This window comes from Leptopilina boulardi, unplaced genomic scaffold (assembly GCF_019393585.1).
Source record: "Leptopilina boulardi isolate dan_hultmark-lab unplaced genomic scaffold, ZJU_Lbou_2.1 LbouV2_354, whole genome shotgun sequence".
In the NCBI taxonomy this organism is placed as follows: Eukaryota; Metazoa; Arthropoda; class Insecta; order Hymenoptera; family Figitidae; genus Leptopilina; species Leptopilina boulardi.
In genome coordinates this window covers 457,760-470,700 of record NW_026137923.1, presented here as the reverse complement: position 1 = coordinate 470,700, position 12,941 = coordinate 457,760, and the positions used below count along the sequence as shown (strand labels likewise).

At 24.6% G+C, this 12,941-nt stretch overlaps 1 protein-coding gene across 3 annotated transcripts in view; it reads left to right on the top strand.

Moving 5' to 3' along the window:
• LOC127286437 (small conductance calcium-activated potassium channel protein) overlaps window positions 1-12,941 on the top strand; it is a 253,614-nt gene that overhangs the window by 27,454 nt on the left and 213,219 nt on the right. Inside the window, exon 1 of one of the 3 annotated variants that reach the window (XM_051312865.1) lies at window positions 12,579-12,845. The exons of the other annotated variants lie outside the window; for them this stretch is intronic. The gene's annotated coding sequence lies outside the window, so the exon portion shown is untranslated. Of the gene's footprint in view, window positions 1-12,578; window positions 12,846-12,941 lie in introns of those variants that run through there. 3 annotated transcript variants of the gene reach the window in all.

Genomic DNA, 12,941 nt, shown 5'->3' with positions numbered 1-12,941 from the left:
AAAAAAATTAATCAGATATGAAAAATGTATTTTAACAAGATCTACAACTTTTGTTTGAACATTTTTTTTAATTTTGCATATTTTACCTAATAAATGAAAGAAACCATAAATTTTGGGACTTTTTTATGGTTTTCATCAAAAAAATTAAATTTTTTGGTATTGTCACTATGATTTTCGTAATCAGCTCATCAAAATACATAAAAGTACCTAGTATAAAAAAAACCAAAAATATTTTCAAAAAATTTTAAAAAATTCCGAAAATATTGTAAAAATTGTTTGCCCATTATCGGGCTAGGCTTAAAAGTTTCGTAAAAAGTAGTAGTTTCTTTGTAAAAATTTTGAAAAAAATCGATCAGTACGTCAAATGAGAAAAATGACTTTTTATCATTAAAACTCAAAAATTTGATAGTAATATCGTTTAAAAAAAATTTTTGATTTTTTTTTTTTGAAAAGTACGTTTAAAAACACACATTTAAAAAAAGACTTTTAAAATTGATGAATTTTTAAGGCCAGGTCCAAGTCATGTCAGCTGTTCCATTGAAACTTCAAAGGAACAGCTGACTCGACTTGGACCTGGCCTTAAGGAAGTTATGAGCATTCAAAAATAAAAAGTCATGAAAATTCTTCAATTTTCAAAATTCCATAACTCGAAAACGGGTTGCTAAAAAAATTTGAAAAAATTCATGGAAGCTAGTCTTAATTAGTACTAAAAGAAAAAAAAATCTCAAAAAAATCAGACATGCAATTGCAGATAGACTTACACTTTGGCGTGGAATACATCCTATATTATACATAGGAAAGAGGGCAGAGCTTTTAATTTATAGTGGTATAAATGCAAAATTTTATCTCTCCCATGGAATATAATCTGTATAAATATATGATTTTAAAGCAATTAAAATATATACCTCTCTATTGTACGTTAAAATTAAAAAAAAAATGGATTTCATAATAATTAAAAGTTTTAACAAATGAGAATTTAAAAAGAATTTTGAACATCAAATTAAATAAAGAGGAAAAAAATTATATTAATTTATAGTGTAGTTTATATTATTATTTATTTAAACTTAATATTTCAGTTTTTTTACCTAACAAAAAATTTTTTTCGTTATTTTTTGTATAATATATTCAAAAGTTTTGGATTACAAACATTTTCATTCTTATATAAAAATATTTTCCAGATATATAAAATTGCTTTTATAAATCAACAACGACGAAATACCATGCGCAGTTGATTTTATGACTTCTAAGGTAAAAAACATAAATGGTACTTGACATTTAATCCCACGCAGTTCTTTTATCAAAGAGAGAAAAAGAAACCAGCATCTACTTTTCTGATATATCAAATATTTTGTTTCCTTCCTCGTAACTCTCTTCGAAATGAGTTATTATGCCAGTAACGTTAGAGAATATTAAAAAAAAATACTATATTTTTTCTTCAATTTAACAATTCTAGTTTATAAATTCATAAATTAACCACGTTATTTTTTTATCATCTTCTTATTGTAAACTTTAATATATTCTATAATTTATGTCAATTATTTAAGTTCAATTTTTTATTAAAATTAGAATTTAAGAATTCATTAAAACTATTCAATTATTAGCTAATTTTGTTTAAGTTCAATTAATCGAATTTTTAATAAATCAATTTTTAAATTCAAATTTTCAATTTTGTAGAATTTACCGGGAATAACAAAAATCTACACACAAAGAGAAATGTATTATTTGAACCAAATATAATATATATTTGGGTTAAATAAACGTATATTTGTCTCCCAGCCTACTAGCCTGTTTATTTGGCGTAAATAAAATTTTTTTATTTAAATCAAATAAAAATTTATTTGAATTAAATAAATATTTATTAGACTCTGAGAAAAATATTTCATTTCTCTAGGTTTTGAAAGATCTTTTTTCATAGACTTCTCTATTTTAATACTACATTTTTATTTCGAGTTTCATAAAAATGGAAAATGCCCTACCAAATTAATTTTTTTTTTTCGAGAAATTTTAATATTTATATAAGATAGGATAATTTGAAAAATACCTCATTAATATAAAAGTATAGAAATTATTGCAGAAACACTTTGTCTATATGTCTAAAAAAAAATAAGTGCTACTCTTGCACTCTCCTGCACAGATCGATGCTCCTATATTATTAAACTCGATGCTATAGAATATTTCAACTTAAAGGAAAAAGATTCCAAAAATAAAAAAGAACTAAATATGAAAAGGGGTAACGTATCAGACGACTTTATATACAAAGTACAACTACTATAGTTTTTGCATAGGCAAATTATAAAAATTTTCTTTTTTTTTCATATAAATATATATATTAATACGTCTTATAAGTGTGAAAAATGTCTAGAAAGTTTTTTTTTATTTATTACTTAACCAATTTAAAAAGAAACTTTTAATAACTCAATATGGAAATATATATATTGAACCAAGTACTGGTCTATTTAAACAACTAGAACAACACTGCGAGTGGTAAATTGCCCTAAGTTATGCTATCAAGTCTCAGTGGTCTTTTAGGGCTGATTGTAAAATAATAGAAGAGATTTCCATTAACAATGAACTCTTTAAGATTTTCTCAAGATGATGGTAATTTTGCGTACCTTATCATTTTTATCAGTTTGAAAATTTAATTGTCACGAATTTTTTATCCAAAACTCGATTATATAGATAATTGTGAATTAATGTAATTAATTATATTCATAATTACAACACACACTAAACAGCTAATAAAGGAATAATTACAACATAGTGACATAAAAATATTAATAAAAAAATTGTCCATGTAATTTCTGAATGTTTAAAAATGAAAATTTTTTTACTGAATTACTGATTTGTTTTGAATTTCAATCATATAATTATTAAATAAATTGTATTTGAACCAATAATTTTTATATTCCAAACAAATATCATATCAAATAATAATTATTTAATACAAATAAATAAATTAAAATATTTACCTTAATAACAAATTTTCAGCTTCAAGGAGATTTTTTCAAATTAAATAGCCCTCGGAGATCCCTACTTTCAAGTTAAATTTCCATTCAGAATATGTGAAATATAACCGTAAAAATAGACCGAGTTCTAAAAAGTCTGAAACTGGAGAATTCTGTGTCCTTCAAGATGTCCTTTTTTACTTTTGCCCTTATATTTGAAGTACATGACACCACAAGCCATCAAGGATAGAATCTGCAAAAAAAATTAAAATACTGTCAACGCTGTACTAACATGTAGTTAAATTTTTAACCGGTCGATAATATAGAAAGCTGTAAAAAATTTTATTTCGAAATTTGACAAAAATAAGTGTGGCATCGAGACTAAACATGAAGTAATCGAATAACATAAAAATAAATATTTTTTTGACAATACAAAATATTTTAATCAACTAATTTTTTTTTATTAAAAAAAAAAAATATTTCCTTTTTATTGCCCTATATTTATTAACTAATTTTTTTTAAAAAAAAGATGATTATATAATTTAGTAAATTAATTGACAACATTCTTAGAATCATAAATACAAGCTAGTTAATTTTTTTCAAATTACATGATTCGATAAAATATTAAAATAATAATGGAGAGACTTAAAATAAGAAGATTTATTACTTAAGTAGATAAGGCCAATTTCAGTCAGACCACAAGTTTAAATCAACTACTTCAGAGGTTCTGAAACTCAAAGGTAAGAGACTTCTCCCGAATCAAATCCGATCAAATTAGAGCATCAGTTCGGCTAAGTCTCATTTCATGCAAAACTACAGAATCTCTCTGTCTCTTTTGAGTATGAATTGCGGTATTAAATCAGACGTTTATTATTAGCGATTTTATAACAAGAATCACAATATATAGAATGATGACTAAAATTCTAAATATTAAATACAGAATTCTAAAATGTTCAATTAAAAACAAAAACAAATTTTTAATTTCTTTTAATAAAAAAATAATTTTTTTCTCCATCTTATTAAAATTTTTGAAAATTATTACTAAATGCTTTTTAAACATAATACTGAATTATTAACGAAAATACAGAATCTTTAATAGAGGAGACATTATTTAAATGTATAAAATTAACAAAAGGCAGTAAATTGCCACTGAAAATGTAATTAATTAGCTTTCATGTTTTTGCCGTTCGTGAAAAACTGAATTTACGATCAATATGCGCACCAGCAATTATGGGTCACTAATGACAAACAGCCATTATTTTCTCAGCTTTTTAACTCACACAGATAATAAAAAAAAAATAAATAAATAAATAAAAAAAAAAAATGCAAAATGTTTATTTCAGGAAATGTAGATTTATGTAAGTTTAGAAATAGAACGCATATTCTAATCAATTATTTATTCACGTGACCATTTCTAATGCTAAATCAACCGTTACTTAGTAGAGGAGACCTTTACCTCATTATTGATTTACCATATTAACAGAGGGTCGTTTCAAACAATGAGCTTTCAAGCAAGAAAATTTCTTCAAGTATCGTGACGGTAATTATTATTAATAGTCATGTAAGAATTGACGATTAAGGACACTGACATGAAAGCAAAAAAAAAAAAGAGGCAAATTCAGACAAATTAAATCGAAAAGTAACAAACTTTTTGCTTATATAATCTTTAAATTCTTTCTAATCTATTTTTTGTTCAATGAACTTGTGACAATAAAATCCAATGAAATTTTTTTTTAATTTTAAAAAGGTATTTTTAAATATTTCACCTTTTTCTCAATGGAAGAAAAATGAAATCAGAAGAAAAGAGAAATTTTTTTTTTCTATGAAAAAATTATTATTAATAAAAATGTTCAATAACCAAATCCATATATATGCAAATATGGAAACTGAAGATTAAGCCGGTCAGAAACCTTGCAAATGTTGACTATATTCTCTTATGAAGTTAATTGAGTATGAAAATATCTTAACTCTTTTTATGTTATATACTCGTCATAAATATTCATGAGCAGTGAAGAATTTATTTTATCAACTGTCTAACTTGTGTTTACTTAAAGGCAGTTTCCACACAGTGCACTAAATTCCGTAAGTTATTTTGAAAAGCATGTGCCATTTGTTCCATATATTCCTAGTCACAAAATGTACTACTTGGCAGATTTAACGATTTCTTGATGGACTACAACAGATTATTTTCGACAATTTTCAAGGACTGCTTATCCAAGCATATACTAATACAATAAAACAATCTCCTTTGTTTCGGATGAATAAATAATCTCTATAATAATATTTCCATTTAAATATAGCTACACGTTATTTCCTTATATTGAAAGTTCATTCCTTTAAAAAAATTAATGTTTTTCTCGGTTCATTTATTAAAAATATTTCTGCTAAATTGGATAATCTAATTAAAAATTATTGAAAAATGTTTTACCTGAAATAATGTTTTTTTTCAATAAAAAGCTATACAATAAACTATATTAAAAACTTCTTTAAAATATTACACCTTCTAAAATTAATTATAAGAATTTAATTAAGAAGGGAAAAAAAAGTTTATAAAGTGATCTCGAAATTTACATTTAAACATTAAACTTTAAACTTTAAAGTGAAAACGTTAAAATTTAAAAAGTTTAATAAGTAAAAAAACAATATATATATATATATAAAGTTTTAATAATCCAAACAAAGGGATAGAAAGAAGAAGGAAAATGAAAACCCAATAAGGAATATGTTTAACCTATTTTTAAATTCATGTATGAACTAAATTTAAATCATTTTTTCAACTAAAGCTAATAGATTCCTATTTTAAAAAATCGTTCAAACTTATCTTAATTAGATCGAAGTATTGAAAATTTTTCACGAAATCTCAAATTTCTAATACGATCAAGATTTTTGAATTTAAAACTCGATGTTCCACAAGAAATTAACTTTTTTTTTTATCGAAATAATGAAATCAAATTTAAACAAGTTGTAAATTCAAATGTTCATTACATGAACATTTTGCTTCCTCTTTACGATCAGCAAAAAAATTTACATCCTCGTGGAGAAAGCATTAACATTGAAATAAACATACAAAAATAATATAATAATATAAACATTTGAGTAAAATTTAAAGAATTAATGGAAGTTAAAAAATCAAAAATTCACATTTCAGCCGAAATTTCTAAATATTTATGAAAAATAATATATAATTTATAATTATTTACAATTATATCGATTCGTTTCAATGCAAGAAACACAATTAATTTATATTTAAACTTGAATTTAAATAAATACAAAATTTTTCAGCTAAAATGTGTATTTTCTATTTTTTAACTTTCATTAATTTATTAAATTTACCTCAAATGTAAATTTTATATACACCAATCGATTCGTTTTCATGCAAGGAATACAATTATTTCATCTATAAACTTAAATTTAAATAATCACAAAATTTTATAGCCAAAATTTGAATTTTTGATTTTTTAACTTTCATTAATTCTTTAAATTTAAATTAAAACTATATTTTATATATACCGATCGATTTGTCTTGATGTAAGGAATACGATTTTATTATATATAACCTTAAATTTTTCTATTTAAAAATTTTTTCGATTAAAAAAAAATTTTTGGAAAAAAGACGATAAAATTTTTTTTTTTTATATTTTTTAAAATCCTTTGGTCAGGTTTGAGACCAAATTAAATGAGTAAATAATAAATAATGCACATTTAAAAAATATACTTTCATTATAATATGCCGATATAAAATAAAGTAGAAAAAAAATTCATATAAAATTTGTTTGAACAAAATTAAAAATAAAATAAAAAATGTTAATAAATGTGCATTTAAGAACCGTTATTTTTAAATTGTAATTGTTTACACTAAAAAACAAAATTGTTTTACAAAAATTAATTTTCCAACACTAGAGAGAAAATAAAAATAATCAAATAAATAAATTTAACGAACAAATATATAAGAAATTTAATTAAAAGCAAGTGAATTAATTTCCCGAATTGTTTAGAGATATTTTCTGTTTTTGAAAAGAGCATATATTTTCGTATGTTAAAATATGTATTAAAATAAGTTTAATTAATTTTGAATTTATTTTCGAATTTGCATTATATTTAACGGTCACTTTTGACATTAAAGATTTTAAAGTCGAGATAGAGTTGGTAACAAGAGTGGGAGGGGATTGACGTGAATTTGCCTATAAATCGTAATAGTACGCTCAAATAGCATAGGATCGGGTATCGCAAACCCGGTATTATTGAAAACACAAGGAAAGTGCTCTCTATGTACTCAACTCCTATTTCACTTGGAAAAAAGACATAAAACTTGTTTTTTTAAAAAAGAAAAAAAAAGCTCAAAAAAACCCCAAAAGGCAACTTAATACATCCACATTTTTCAGTGCTATACTTCATCAATACACAATTTTTGTTTTAAGCCGATCTTATCCAATTACCGGAAACTTATTTGTCATAGAAAAGAAAGATGTTGACTGATTGGAATATTTGAAACAATCAAATGTATTATATTGTCCTGAAAGTACAAGAAATTCCTGAAAAATAAAAAGAAAGGTTTATTCTCCCTTAGAAGAAAATAAATTTAAAAACAAGAAAACTAGTTTTTCGCCAAGATACCTACAGAATTTTTAAAATCAAAAAAATATTAAAATAAGGTTTTTTTAAAAAAATTTTGTATATTTTAATTATTTATTAAAATTTAATTTTAATAATGAAAATAATAAATTGGTTTCAAACTTCAATTCGAAAAATGAAAAAAAAAATATGTAACAATATATCAATATATGTTAGGAAATGACACTGCAACCAACATCGTTAGTCGAGAAGTTCGAAACGTGGTGCGCGAGCTATAATTCAAAAGTGATTTGTGACTCAACAATATTCGATGAATTAGTGGAGTTAAGTGTAAATATAGTAAGTCGAACCTGAAAGTTTAAACGGTGTAAATTATATGTCGAGAGTGGAAAGACAGAAAGAGAGAGAAAGAGTGAATCGAAAACACGTTGGCTAGAATTCAGCGAGTTCTCCAGTGTAGCTTGCCAAGTATATAAAGTCAGAGCAGTTGAATATGTGTAAAGTATCTTCATATTATATGTATACGAGACTTGGAAATTTCTCATTTCTGTATATAATGGACATCACTCGATGACAACTCGAATCACTATCACGACAATGAGAAATGAAAAATTGCTCCACTCTCACGTCCCTTGAAGGCTGATAAGTCCTCTTGATGAGCAATGAGAAAAAAAGAGATTGTCTTCACTTCACATATGTATATCTATAGGAAATTATTTTTTTCCATATATATATATATATATATATATAGTGAAAAAAAAGATAATTTTACTGAGGATTTTTAACCCCATATGCGAAAACGTGGCGTGTGCGGTAAAATACACTTCAACTACAATTAATTAACCAGTCTGACGTTAAACGCGATCGATGTATTCAAACTCGGGCAAAGGACAATATTGAAAGTGGCACTCTACAGTTCAATGGCAAATAATCCAAAACACTGCATTTCACTGACTATGAGTGAATTATAAAAAACAAAGCTTTTTTTTTTTGACAAATAAATTGAATTGTTGTTGTTCAATATTTCTCGTAATTTTTTTTTTTAGTACTCTAAATTGAATTCGATTTTTCATCACTCATAAATATATGGGCAAATACACGAAACTTTTAACTTTTGTGATTCTCGAATTGAACACTTAAAAATCTGAATTATTTTTAATTAAAACTTTGGGTATCATTTTTTTTTTTTTTTTGCTAAATTATATACAAAAGAACATTTATGTACAATATTAGAACAAAATAATTATTTGACAATTAGTTTTATAAGTTAAAAAGTGAACAAATGCTTAAATTTCATTTGAATTTCTTGAAAAAGTTTATATTCTTACCGTTTGTATTTTTGCGGCGTGTAAAATATCACTTCAGCTACTATGGAAATATCTAACAGACATATTTTGTCAAAAAATTTTCACTATCCCATTAGTGTGCCACCACTAAAACTAAAAATACGAAGGTTTGATTGAGTGATAGCACTTTTTAAAAAAATTCAATTGAACGTCTTCTTATGAAAATATCTATTACGGCGTTGGATAAAAATAAAAGTTCAATGCAGTTCTTAAAAGGTGATGAAAAAACAAAAATTTTAAGACCTTTTTCAATGATGTGCCTCTAATTATATTCCTGTGGCAACAATTTAAAGATGATAATAAAAATCGTGATTTCATTTAAATTTATACATTTTTGAAAGGCACAACTGCATTTTTGCTTTAAACAGGTCAATCTATGGTGTGATCGAAACATTTTCATACATATGATGTATTCCACGCCAAAGTGTAAGTCAATCTGCAATTGCATCTCCGATTTTTTTAAGATTAAAATACATTTTATTTATCTTATGAATAAACCAAAAGTTTTGAACGTTCAAATGAACGAAATTTTTTTTGCAACTTCTTTAACTACGAATTTTATTATAAAATATTGTTTTAAATATATAAAACGGAGTTATTTATTTAATAATTGTTTAATTTATTGTTTTATTTTACATGGTCATCACAATTTTTAATAATTTATAGATTGAAAAAAATATTTCGTTCATTTGAACGTTCTAAACTTTTGGCTCATTCTTATGCATTTTTTTTTAATTTTGCATATTTTACCCAATAAACGAAAAAAACCATAAATTTTGGAATTTTTTTATGGTTTTCACCACAAAAATCAAATGTTTGGGTATTGTCACTATGATTTTCGTAATCAACGCATCAAAATACATAAAAGTACGTAGTATAAGAAAAAAACCAAAAATATTTTTAAAAAATTCAAAATTCAAAAATTTTTGAAAAATTCCGAAAATATTGTAAAAATTGTTTGCCCACTATCGGGCTAGGCTTAAAAGTTTTGTAATAAGAAGTAGTTTTTTTGAAAAAATTTTGAAAAAATCGATCAGTACGTCAAATGAGAAAAATGACTTTTTATCTTTTTTTTTACTGCTAAGCTGCGTGAAACCGTTCTTAAAATTTAATAATAATTTATAATAACTATGGCCATAATATGTTAATCTTTAGTTGTTTTTTTTTATATGACAAAATTATTGTCTACAATTTAAACCTTATAATGGGTTTATCACCCGTCTGTAATTCTAAATAAATAAATAAATAAATTAAAACTCAAAAATTTGATAGTAATATTGTTTAAAAAAAAATTTCGATTTTTTTATTAAAAAGTACGTTTAAAAACACACATTTAAAAAAAAAAGACTTTTAAAATTGATGCATTTTTAAGGAAGTTATGAGCATTCAAAAATGGACTTATACACTTTGGCGTGAAATACATCGTATATTTGAACACAAAAACGCCGCTTAAGGATTTTGAGTGAAACAAACTTTATTAAGTTAAGAATACCTACACGTTTAAGTACATTTTAGCACTACAAATTTATAATTATGCGTGATTCATTTTTAGTTCACGCTGTCAATGTTTAACTCTTTAAACTCTTTAATGTTAATAAATTACATATAAAATTGAAAAATTCAACTTTTTTTATTTTTGATATCGGAATGGTTTCTAAAGTATTTTCCTCCTCTGAACACGATTCTGGCACCCTAATTTGCTTAGCACGTCAGAATTTTGAGAAAAGAGGGAGTAAATACTTTAAAAAAGTTTTTTCAGCACATAGGTATACAAAGTGACATCAATGTGCCTGCAAATTAAAAAAGGAAATTTTTTTTTCTTGAAAGTTAATAGTTTCGTGGATTTGCCCATATTATACATTCAGCTAGAAAATAAAAAAACTTCATGAAATAGTACTATATAATTTACTGTCACGCAATGACTTTTTATTAACTAAATTCAATTGATGTTTTTAATTAAAATATCCAGACATTTTGCTAATGTAATTTAAATGTAATTAAGGAAAAATAATAATCTGCTTGATTGAAATTAAAGAGAAACAATTTCAAATATATTTAGAATTTATAAAACAATTTTATGAATCAAAGATTATAAAATTTCAAAAATGAAGTTAATTAAATTCAATTTAGATATATATAGTTACAAAAAAAATAATAATAAATAAAATTTGTTTGCAAAAGAAAATCACATTTTGCATTATTTGAAACACTAGCCCTAAGAATTGAAAAAAAAGGATCTAAAGAGAAATCTTCAAATTTATAACACAACTGTAATTATTTTTTAGGATATAAAAGGCATATAAATCTTAATTTTTGTAAAATCAAGTGCTATACATTTTCATTAAATTTAAAGAAAATAAACGAATTCTTCTTCAGTTTCCCGTAATTACTGATCAATAATTTATTTTTACTGTATTATTCTCGACATTTAATTATCGTTCTAAATAAGTGTTTTAATATTTTATTTCAATTTTTTTACGTTAATTATATTTTTTGGTTTTATATTCATTATAATTTACTTGCTTACTTTTGGTATTAACTATATTTGCATATATATATATTTTAATTATGTACAACATAACCTCAAAATCTTCAATTTACGATTCGCGTAAAAAATATTTGACGCAATATAATTTCAAAACAGTTTGTTTTTCTTTCAATACAAAATTGATACAAAAATAAAAAACACAATCTGTTCAATGTAAATGATTAATAATTAAAAAAAAACACTCACCGAACACTAGTTGATTGTCAATTCAATGCAAAAATCAAGTTCGCCTTATCAGGGTTGCATTTTTGGATTATCCTTTATATTTTGACATTGATCTCGAAATTGATAAATAAGTACTTTGCTTTAAAATTATTTCGTTTTTCAAGTAGTTGCCCTTTGATCAGACATCGCATCAGACAACATGAAGAAGCGAGAATTCAAGATAATATCAACACATCCATCACATTTTTTGACATTTCTTTTATTCTTAACCTGGATATTTACTTTTCTTGTTTTATTTTACACTATTAAATATATAAATATTTCTTTGAGTATTTTCTTTTCAATTTGTAAAAACAAAAATTGAGTACACTAAAACGTCAATCGAGAACAGACGAATGTGCAGTGCTGTTCTCGATTGACGCGATTTTTATCGCTCGAAAATAAAAACACTCAGGGCCGTATGAAGGGCCTTACGCAACAATGTGAATTCTATCTAGGGGATTTTCACTAGTGGGGCACTGAATCCACCTTAAATTTAAAAATCACAAGTACGACTTTGGCGTCAGTCATAACCTAAATTCTACCCGCTTCCCCACTTCCCTTCAAGTGTTCCCTTGCTCTGTTCTCGACTGACGTGTTCTCGATTGACGTTCTAGTGTATATTCAACAAGTCATAGAGCTTTCAGCAATATAGCACTTTCTTCCTCATGAACTTCCGCTTGAGTGATACACGTAGTCGACACCAGATGACTCTCCGGTGAGTTTTCTGTTTTTGCCAACAGAAATATAAATAAATACATACCTTTATAAACCAGATAATGTAAATAAATATAAATTTATTTAGTATCTATATTATTATCGTGATATTAAACAATTATCCAGAATTATAACATAAAAAACATTTTTTAACTGTGTCTGAACGTAATGAAAAAAATTCGTGTCCTTCGTGCTAAGTTAAAGTTTGTGCATCTTCGTTAATTTCCGACTTATTTGCAAAATGGCCGCCATAATACTTCCGTTAACATTGAATTATTTTAATTAATTTTATCAATAAGAGAAATTTTGTAAAAAATCTATCAATAATAAGATTAATAAATAAATGATCAGTAATTTTCCTCAAAATCAAACATTAAAAGCAGATGGATAAATTGATAAATTATGTACTTGATAAATACGAATGGAATGACAAAAGTCGCATTGCTTACTCCATTATTTCTTCAAAAATAATTGGCTTTAATCAATGCAGAAGAGATATCCAAGTAACTACAGGTATTATTAATTACATACAATTTTTATAATTAGATTCATATTAATTATTGTCATTAATTTTGAGGTTATATAGAATAATTTTTTCTTTTATATTTT